Here is a 10419-nt window from a genome sequence, read left to right on the forward strand (position 1 = left end):
GAAGACTGAGCGCCAAAGCACGGATGCCTTTGAAATGTGGTGCTGGAGAAGACTCTTGAGAGTCCCTTGGACAGCAAGGAGATCAAACCATCCAATCCTAAAGGAAATCAACCCTGAACATTCATTGGAAGGATTGGTGCTGAAGCTGAAACTCCAATAGTTTACCTATCTGATGTGAAGAGCCAACTTACTGAAAAACACCCTGATACTGGGAAAGATTGAGGGCAAGAGGAGAAGGGGGAGACAGAGGATGAGATGGTTAGATGGCATCACCGACTCAATGCACATGAGTTTGAGTAAACTCTGGGAGATGGTGAAGGAAAAGGAAGTGTAGCCTACTACAGTTCATGGAGCTGCCAAAAGTTGGACACAACTTAGCGACTGAACAACAGCAAATATTTAACATGATATTGTTAATAAGATGACTACACTGTGGGCAATTTAAAAAGTAAGTTTTAATTTAATAAGACATTTTTTGTTGATTGTATATCATAGGCTGACTACACTCTCCACCACAGCATCAAAGGGGCCTATAAAACAAGACAAAGTGTGAGGGGAAAAAACGAACTGGACCACGGGCTGAATTTAAACAAACAAACCAAAACAGAGGTTGTTAAGAAGAGGAGTTAACTCGAGAGATGAGCACTGTGCTTCAGCAAGAGGTTTGGGAACAAGTGATGTTAAGACCCCAGCCGGGCCTATACCATTAAGGATTTTTATAATTAGAAAGTGAGTCTAGAGAGGAGTCTTCTGATGCTCTTGTGGAATAAAGGCATTCCTTGGGTGTTCGCAGCAAATCAGTTTTGCTTTCTGCCCTGCGTTAACCCAAGAACTTGGCTACTCACCCCGGGTGGGAGGCGCGGCTGCGCTCCCCGCGGGCCCGGCGCTCACCTCTCGCGTCCGGGTCGCCCTAAACGTGGTCCTCGCATCCTGCCCCGCGGCCGCCACTGCTCCGCGGGCCTTGCCATCCTCTCTGCCTTCCGCAGAGCCCCCCGCTCCTCTTGAGTCGCGGACTCGCGCATCTTGCGGCTCCTGGCAGCCGCCGCCGGCGACAGGGGCCAGCGCTCCGTGCCACCAAGCCGGGCGGCCTGCGGGGATGCATAGCTCCAGCTCCCGCAGGGCCAGGCCTCCGGCGTGGGCCCCGACCCTGGAGGGTGACTGTGAGCCCCAAGAGACCTGCAGATCTCTTCAGGTCACCGTTCTTCTTTCAGGACAGGATTTCTGCGGACAACATGTGGAGTGGCTCTCGCCAAAGACTGCAGAAGCTTAACTCTGCCTTTTCCCCCAGCAGAGCTTCAGAAGTCGGGGCAGCAGGCTGGGTCGCTGGGTCGCTGGGGGCGGGGGTGGGGTTAAGGCAGGTAGGGGAGCTGAAAGGCCCTGAACACGTTGACAACCCAGCCTCTTGTGAGGTTATGAATTATGGCCTGGTCAGACGGTTATGACCTAGTAAGACAATTACCTACCTGGTCACCTACACAGGCCTGCCTTTGATTGAATGATATCTTTTCAGAGCAGATGCTCTGGCCGCCTCTGTTAATATATACGTGTGGGGTGGATATCATAAGTCGCAAACTTTTGTGAGAAGTAGGTTGATAGTCATCAAAAATTGAAAAGAACCTCAAGATGATTATGCCTAAAGAGTCTGCTTACCCACTGGATAAAATCATGTAAAACGTATTCTCTTCTTGAAGATTCGTAAGAATGAAGATTTTAAAAGATTATTTAGATAGTTTTTCAACACATTTGTAAATGTAGTCCATGTGCTAGGAAAGCAGCATGATATAATGGGGAAAGTCCAGAACTTGGAATCAGAGCAAATGTAATTAAGTACCAGTTCTGCCTCTTTCTAAATTGTCCACTTGAACAAATCACCTAACCTCCCCCTCCCTTAATTTAGTCTATTAAATTATTGTCTTTCCAAAAATTCTTTAAAATAAGAACAATGTTCTTATTGTACAATGAAAGTGTACAATGTATAACCAGCATCAATGTTATAATACTGTTCCAATAAATGAGATAGAGTATATAAAAAAGTATATTGTAAAGTGATATATAAATATTAATTTTTCAACAAATTTGTGTTTTGTTCACAACTTATACTGTGACCATTTATTCCCATAACCACTTATTTCTATTTCTTTACCTTTACAGTTAATATTGACACTTGTCCTTTTCTCCACATTATTGCATTGATTACTGGACACCACTTTAAAATGACTTTTTGTGGTCATGTTATAGGTTTAATTTTGGTATGGCCAACCTTATGAAAATGTATTATTTTCTGTGAGCCACGACATTTACAGTTCAGGTGCCACCAAGTGGATAGTGGTGCCTGTTTTATGGTCATATGGACTTACTCTCTAGCATATTCTCTGATTTGGATAAGAGAATATAATTAGTCTATAAGCTAACCAATTTTTTCTATTGTATCTATTTTTTAAAAAAAATAATAGTCCTAAAAGCATGACCAATTTAATAATTAATGGCACATATTGGACATCTTAGTCAATAAGATATAGAGACACACAAGCACTTATATTCAAAGCCTCTCCCTCAATTTCAACTCTTTTTTCCTAACAACTCTCCAAAACCATCAAAGAGTCCTTTGGAGCTGAGGTCAGAGCTGGAATGTTGCACTATTAAAATGGATGAAAGGTGAAGGCAGTAGAGGGCTACTGGAGTGATACATTCCTGAAAGCCCTGAAGAACAGGTGGGTCAGGTCGCCAAAGTAAAGCAGGTAAGGTAAGAACCAGAAGGGAGTTGTGGTATGCTCAGCATTAGTCACTGGGATGTCAGGGAGAATGTTGACATCAAGTCAAGCACCAAAATGAGCCAGGAAATTAGGACACCAAAAATGATGCCCTACCACAGCAGTAATTAGGGACCAAGATGAGTCAGGCTGCCAAGGGAAAATGCCAATGTATCCTTGTATTAAATCTTGTATGCAAACAAATGCCACTTGGAAACTAGAATCTCCCTTTGAGTTGATGTCAAAAGCTTTCCATTTTAAGTCTTCCTTTAAAAAAAAAATCTAATATTTATTGGACACTTGATACGTGCCATAAGTGTTCTGAGCACTTTATTTGTGTTATCTCCCATAATTTTTATAACAACCCTATGAAGTAGACAGTCTGTTTCTCTGCATTTTATAGAAGAAACTGAGGCAAAGGAGGTTAACCAGCTTGTCTAAGGTTACTCACCCAGTAAACATTACCCACCCAGTAAATGTGACTCTATTTCAGGCAGACCTCAGAGCCTTCACTCTATACCACTGTAGGACATGGCTTCCTGCAGTTTTAACTCATGCTTATTATCTATCATTTCGCTGGACTCAGCCCTGAGAGAGATGGCTGAAGACATGCATATCAGGTCCAGATAGTATTTAGTCTATTTTTTCTTGTGAAGAATATATTAAAAAAATTTTTAAGAAGTATAACTTAAGGGAAAACATTTTATTTTCTTTGCAGTTTAAAAGCTTCTACGTAGTTTGCTGCACCAAAGCACTTAAAACTTTTTCATCAGAATTCTTCATGGCAGATTTTGCTCAGTTTTGTTCATTTATGGAAGGCAAGTTGGCTTTATTGTTCCTCTTTCATGGAAAGACCACATTTATCTGTCTGTGTTCTAAACTCTCAATCTCCTCATTTTTCTTTCTGGAGGCCTTATTGGTTTTAAAGGGATTTCAGGATGTCCAAATGAAAATGTCAGCAAATAAGATATGTAGAGCTAGAAACTGAGAGAAATTAGAGCTAGAGATAAGAATTTGGGGGTTATGATCAAGAGGTTATTGTTTAAGTTGTGGGAAAATATTCCAAAAATGAAAAAAGATAGCTCAGTTCAGGTGGAAAAAGACTTTATAGATAATTCTAGTCCAGTCCTTTCGATAATTCTCAACGCCCAAGAACAAAAATGTTCAGCTCTACTGCTGTACCTGTGTTGATGAAAGCTCATTATCTCCTGCATCAGTTTCCTTTTGTCACTGTGACAAATTACCATGAATTTAGTGGCTTAAACAACACAAAAATACAATCCTACAATTCGGGTGGTCAGAAGTCCAAAATGAGTTTCATGGGGCCAAAATCAAGGTGCTGGTCGGGCTGAGTTCCCCCCACAGGCTCTGGTGTAGAACTTGCTTCCTTGCCTTTTCCACATGTGGAGACTGCCTGCATTCTTCGGCTTATGGCCCCTTCCTCCATTTTCAAATCCATTGACGTAGCATCTTCACACTTTCCTTTGTCTTTGACCCTCTGCTTCTGTCGTCATATTTTCTTCAATTTTTCTGCTTCTTTCATCTTTTAAAGACCATTGTGATTACAGTGGACTCATCTGGGTAATCCAGAATAATTTCCTTAACTTGATTGCATCTACAAAGTCTCTTCTGCTTTTTATGGCAATACATGAAGAGCCTCCAGGGATTAACATCTTTGGGGGCCATTAGACTACCACAGCCCCAAAGTAGCCCACATCCTAATGGCTAGAAAGTTTGAGCTAAACTTTGCCTACATTTGGTTTTTGTGCATTGGCCTGGCTTTGTCCTTTAAAGTCACAAATATTAAGTTTAACATCTGCCATATAACTCTCCTTCAGATACTTGAAGATATATTGACCCCACTCTCTCCCAAAAAAACCCGTTTCTTCACCAGCTTGATAGGATAGTTCCAAATGCTATTATCTTGGTTGGCCTCCTATGGAAAACTTTGGTTTATCAATGTTAATTTGAAAATGTTGTGTGAGTTGATCAAGCAAGAGTAGGTAGAGCCAATATTCCTCTGATTCTAAGCACTGGATTTTTTTTTTTTTGGAGGATAATTGCTTTATGATGTTGTGTTAATGTGTACTGTACAACAATGTGAATCAGCTGTAAGTATACAGATATCCTCTCCCTTTCGAGACTCCCTTCCTCCCACCCACCCTCATCCTACCCCTATAGATCATCACAGAGCACCCAGCTGAGTTCCCTGTAAGCACTGAATTTTAATTAACATGATGGTAGTCTATTAAATTTTTGTTTTTCCAAATATGACTGAAGGACATGTTTACCTGAAGTACAATTATAAAGTTGATTTTTAATTGAAATACTGGCTTTTACAACTAGCTTTATTAAATGACTCTTTAATGTCAATGAGCACGTTAATATTCTTAACTACATGTGATCTACACACTTAATTACATATAAGTTTCTATCTAAATCATTAATAAAAATGTTAAGTGTGATGCAGTCTGTGACAGAGCCCAGCAGCATAACTGAAGGACTTGTCCAAGAGAACATTTATCTGCTTTCTTAGGTCTAAGTCCTTCAAACAAAATCTGTGTTATAATCTAATCCACAGTTTTTCATCTTGTCCAAAAGGAGCTCAATGTTTTATGCTCTTTGTATTGCATTCTCCTTGACTACCAATCTACCAATACCCTCTGAGAAAGAAATAGTGTAGTGTAACTTTTTTGGGTAAACTCAGGCTGGCTATTGGAGAAGGCAATGGCACCCCACTCCAGTACTCTTGCCTGGAAAATCCCATGGATGGAGGAGCCTAGTAGGCTGCAGTCCATGGGGTCGCTAAGAGTCAGACACGACTGAGCGACTTTACTTTCACTTTTCACTTTCATGCATTGGAGAAGGAAATGGCAACCCACTCCAGTGTTCTTGCCTGGAGAATCCCAGGGACGGGGAGCCTGGTGGGCTGCCGTCTATGGGGTCGCACAGAGTCGGACACGACTGAAGTGACTTAGCACTTAGCAGGCTGGCTATAAATGATCATCGTCTCCTCCTTAAGAGCTCTCAAATCACCAGTGAAAATCCAGTCTAGACATTTTCCTGATACTAATATTAAGTTTGCCAGAATATAGTTGCCAACTATAATTTCCTTCTTTTGTTAAAAATTGCCTTGTTCTGACTTTACAGTCTTTTGATCCTTCTTTTCTTCGTTACAGATCCTCAACTATGAGTCACTGTGATGATGTACAGCAGGAATGGCCTCACGTGGAAACCTTTTTGGTCCAGGCTAGGTTGTGAGGCAGGTTCAACTCTTCAGAGACTGATAGGAAAACAAAGAGCAGTTTCTTTATGTGAGAGGAATGGGGTAGATGGTATATGTGGAGGCTGTATCAATGGTAAAGTACAAAATAAATTCCATTGTTAAAAAAATCCCATTGATTTCAATTTAATTGCTTACTTGCTTAAGAGCTTCCTGACCAGTCTACAAAGAAGTTGGAAGGTGACTAGAAGAGAAATAGGAAACTTTTTGTTTTAAAACGTAGAGATCTTTGATCAAGTACATATTGGCAATAGACACACAATATATAACCAACACAATCAATGGTGAATAGGTCTTTAATCACAATTATCACGTTTCAGGTTAAAAATCCTTATTTTTACATATGAATAGTTTATACTCCTACCATTAATTTAAAAGATATGACAACAGAAGTGTAATCTACAGTTCTGATGATTTTTAATAAATAATTTGGTGAAAGACTTATAGTGTGATAAGCACAATTAGGGACATGCCTGGTTTGGGTACTGGTGCTCTTAAACTTTTGTGGAGATTATAAATTTAGTCTGCTTCCACAATATAAGAATATATAGATATTGGACACAGATTAATTTAATTTAAAAAAACTGACTTTTAAATGTAAAATGAGATTTTTGGAAAAGGTTATTCTCCTCTTAGGAAGACTTGCTCATGGTAGACTTCCAATTGGTATTTGTTAAGTGATTAAGAGACACTTAACTGTGATGAGATGCCATAGACATTTCTAAATATTATACTTTTATGAAAAAATACATAAAATATTTTATGAAAAATACATAAAAGAGAAAATTCATTCTTTAGATAGAAAGATGTCTTTGCACTTTTTTAGATTTTTTCAACTTGTTTTTCTTAGTTTTTATGATACATTTCAGTAAGGAAAAACTTTAAAAACCTAATGCATGGATAGCACTATGCTTTTAATTAAAATGCAAAGACTATTTTCTTATAATTCTAGGTAGATATGTTCATTAGAGCATAAACTCTCTGAGCATAGAACCTTGTACTATTTGTCTTTATATCCCCAGTACCTGGGGCAGGAGGAACTCAGTAAATCTTTGTATAAATGAGAACGTTACCTTTCAGATCATTTATATGAAGAGAACAGAACAAAAGAGGGTGTATAAAGATTTTCACTCACTTCATCTAGTACATCTTCTTCACAGATGTTTGTGTTTATTACTTCTGGAGAGCAAATGTGGTCTGAAGATGAAGAGGCGGTTCTTCATGGCCTAAGTAATGAAATGAAGAACTAAATTTCATGTTTACTCGTTTGACTTGCTCTTTAACTTTAGTCTAAGTTCTTTATATCCTCTCTACAAAATGCGCCAAGGTAGTTAAGTAAGGTTACCAAGAAAGTTTTGAGGATAGGTGAATAAATGTGAAAAACCATTCATTATAACAACTGCATAGACATTGTACACATTTAAAAAAAGAATGCTGCTGCTGCTAAGTTGCTTCAGTCGTGTCCGACTCTGTGTGACCCCATAGACAGCAGCTCACCAGGCTCCCCCGTCCCTGGGATTCTCCAAGCAAGGACACTGGAGTGGGTTGCCATTGCCTTCTCCAATGCATGAAAGTGAAAAGTGAACTTGCTCAGTCGCTCAGTCGTGTGGGACTCTTAGCGACCCCATGGACCGCAGCCTACCAGGCTCCTCCATCCATGGGATTTCCAGGCAAGAATAGTGCTGTGTAAATTTTATGTGTATACAAAATAGACAAATCCTCTTTAGTCTTTGTCATTCTAAGCAGCATTTTTATACCTACAATTTGGGATTTTGACCTTCTGGTTAATCCAGAAATTTGGTCTAGATAGCTCTTTCTCACATGTGCGCATGGGTGTGTGCATGTTGTATGTAAATTTTGTTTTTCTCTCATGTCGGGATTTCTCATTTGTTTCTGGCAGTCACAGATAACAGTACTTCACAGAGCCACTTCAGGAGGTGGTTTATAATAATTATTTAAATTTATGGTCTTGTGAAGCTAGATTTGTTTTTTGATAGAATGTATGTCATATAAATCTTTCTCATTAAAGTCTGCCTAACAATAGAGAAAAGTAAATATTACCTATTCCAACTTTCCACAAAGGATCTGGAAGCCAACATAGTCTTAAGATGTCTTTCAAGACCTATTTTTAGCTTTGAAAATTTATAGAATATTTTTCCAGAACAGAGATGCTCAGTATCTTGATGGTGGTATTGCCACAAGAATGTACATATGTCAAAACTTATCAAATTATACACTTAAAATGTATGGTGTATGGTGGTTTAGTCGCTAAGTTGTGACTCTATGGACTGTAGCCTACCAGGCTCCTCTGTCCATGGAATTCTCCAGGCAAGAATTACTGGAGGGGGTTGCCATTTCCTTCTCCAGGGGATCTTCCTGACCCAGGAATGGAACCCGGTCTCCTGCTTTGCAGGCAGATTCTTTACCGACTGAGCAATGAGGAAAGCCCCTTACATATCCTAATAAAGTTATTAAAAAACATAAGTTTGTGGAAGAATGAGTGAACTATAATTACAGAAAACAACATAAATGAATGCCACAAACCTAATGTTCAGCAAAAAAGGCCAGATACTGAAGAGTACATGATGTGTGATTCATTCTTAAGGGACAGCAGTAACTCAGAGGCGTATAAAAAGGTCTTCTGAGGTGACAGTGGTTTTGTGTTTTGAATTGGATCACGAGTCCATTTACGTCATGAAAATTCATTTAGCTGTGTTTTTATGCACAGGATCTTTGTGGTGGGGGAATAGTTCTGTATCTTGATTTTGACGGTAGTTATACAAATCTACAAAGATGTGATGAAATCGTGTAGATTTTTCATATACACATACAAATGCATGGTGACGTCTGAGTCTGAGTGGTGAAGTCTGTGGATTGCAATGTCAATTTCCTGGTTTTGATATTATACTATAGTTATGTAAGATGCTACCATTGGGGGAAACTGGGTGGAAACTCCTGTACTGATTTTTCAATTTCCTGTGAATTTATAATTATTTCAAAATAAAGTTTCAATAGTGTAAAGTGGTATTTTAGTATGTGAGCATCTTTTGAATATTCTACTTATATCCCCTTTCTAGAAATTTCCCTACTCCCCCAGCTCAGGATTGTGGTGGTAACTATTACGTTCAGTCCAAGCAATCCCAAACCTGGATGGCGGTTGATTAGCCCAGGGGTGGGCATCTATCCTGATGAGGGGATTAGCGCCTTCTGGGAAAAAAAAAATGGCATTTGCACTGAGAGCTGTCTCTCTTCATGTGCCTATACCTTGTGAATTCAAGAACTTTCCAGGGTGTCGTTTTCCATCATGTAATCAGGCGTAGCAGAAAGAACCTGGTCTACAGAGAAAAGGTAAGGTGAAGCAGGTGTACAAAAAGTGGGAGACACAGGACTGTGGACATTCCTGGCTTCTTATGTGCAGCCAAATTCCTGTCCTTTGGTTTGGGAGATCCTTCTATGCCTTTATAGTAAATTCATCTGCCTACCTTAACAAGATTCATTTGGATTTCGATTACTTGCAACCATAACGAATCCTCATCAGTACATCTAGGAAGATCAAATCATATTTATCCTTTATTCTTTTTTAAAAACTTTTAAAAATTGAAGTATAGTTGATTTACAATGTTTTGTTAATTACATCCATATAGCAAAGTGATTCATTATATATATATATGTATATTGGTTTTTTAAAATATTTTTTCCATTATGGTTTATCAACTTTTTTAACTTAAGAAGTATGACTTTACAGTATCTGAGATAAAGATTTCCACTTCCCCACAGTACAGTTACACAGGATGTACTAAAGACTTAACCCATCCCTCACATTTTGAGGTGAGAAAACTGAAGCCAGAAAGGTTAAGGAACTTAGCCAAAGCCATACAGCCAGTTTCTAGAAGATCCAGAACTACTGTCCTGTCACTTCCCTTACTTCAATATCACATTGTATGTCCTGGAGGGAAGCCCCAGGATGTGCCATTGAAAGGTTTTATTTGCTTGTTTTTAGTGTAGAAGCTGTATACCTAATGACTCAGAACGTGGTTAATAAGGACCTACTTGAGAGATCAAATGAATAAGGGGTAGGGAATAGGGCAATAAATAGAGTTATAATTATAGGCACTTAATACTAAGAAAAACTTCAACAGTTATCAATAATAGTCATAGAGATATTCCATTTGTCATTAGAAACAGATATATGGAGTCTTTTGAAAGTCAAAGGAAACACAACTTCAGGACAGATTACTCAAACATCTTAATCCAAATACTGAGCATCTAGAATTGAGGACAAAAATTTAAGACTCTATTAAACAGGATGTCAATACCCAGTTTGACGTACATTTCCTGAGAGGTGGAGGTTTGCTCTGAAACTTCCTGCTTGGTCATAAAGGGGAA

The 10419-nt window shown here is 39.0% G+C and overlaps 1 long non-coding RNA gene across 2 annotated transcripts in view; it reads left to right on the forward strand.

Annotated features, from left to right (window-relative positions):
- LOC129634278 (uncharacterized) overlaps positions 1-6138 on the forward strand; it is a 33783-nt gene extending 27645 nt beyond the window's left edge. Inside the window, exon 4 of one of the 2 annotated variants that reach the window (XR_008705508.1) lies at positions 5930-6138. This is a non-coding gene — a long non-coding RNA (uncharacterized LOC129634278). Of the gene's footprint in view, positions 1-3468; positions 3569-5929 lie in introns of those variants that run through there. The other variant, XR_008705509.1, reaches the window with a different exon arrangement.
- Positions 6139-10419: the final 4281 nt, after the last annotated feature.

Source organism: Bubalus kerabau, chromosome 19 (assembly GCF_029407905.1).
Source record: "Bubalus kerabau isolate K-KA32 ecotype Philippines breed swamp buffalo chromosome 19, PCC_UOA_SB_1v2, whole genome shotgun sequence".
Taxonomy (NCBI): Eukaryota; Metazoa; Chordata; class Mammalia; order Artiodactyla; family Bovidae; genus Bubalus; species Bubalus kerabau.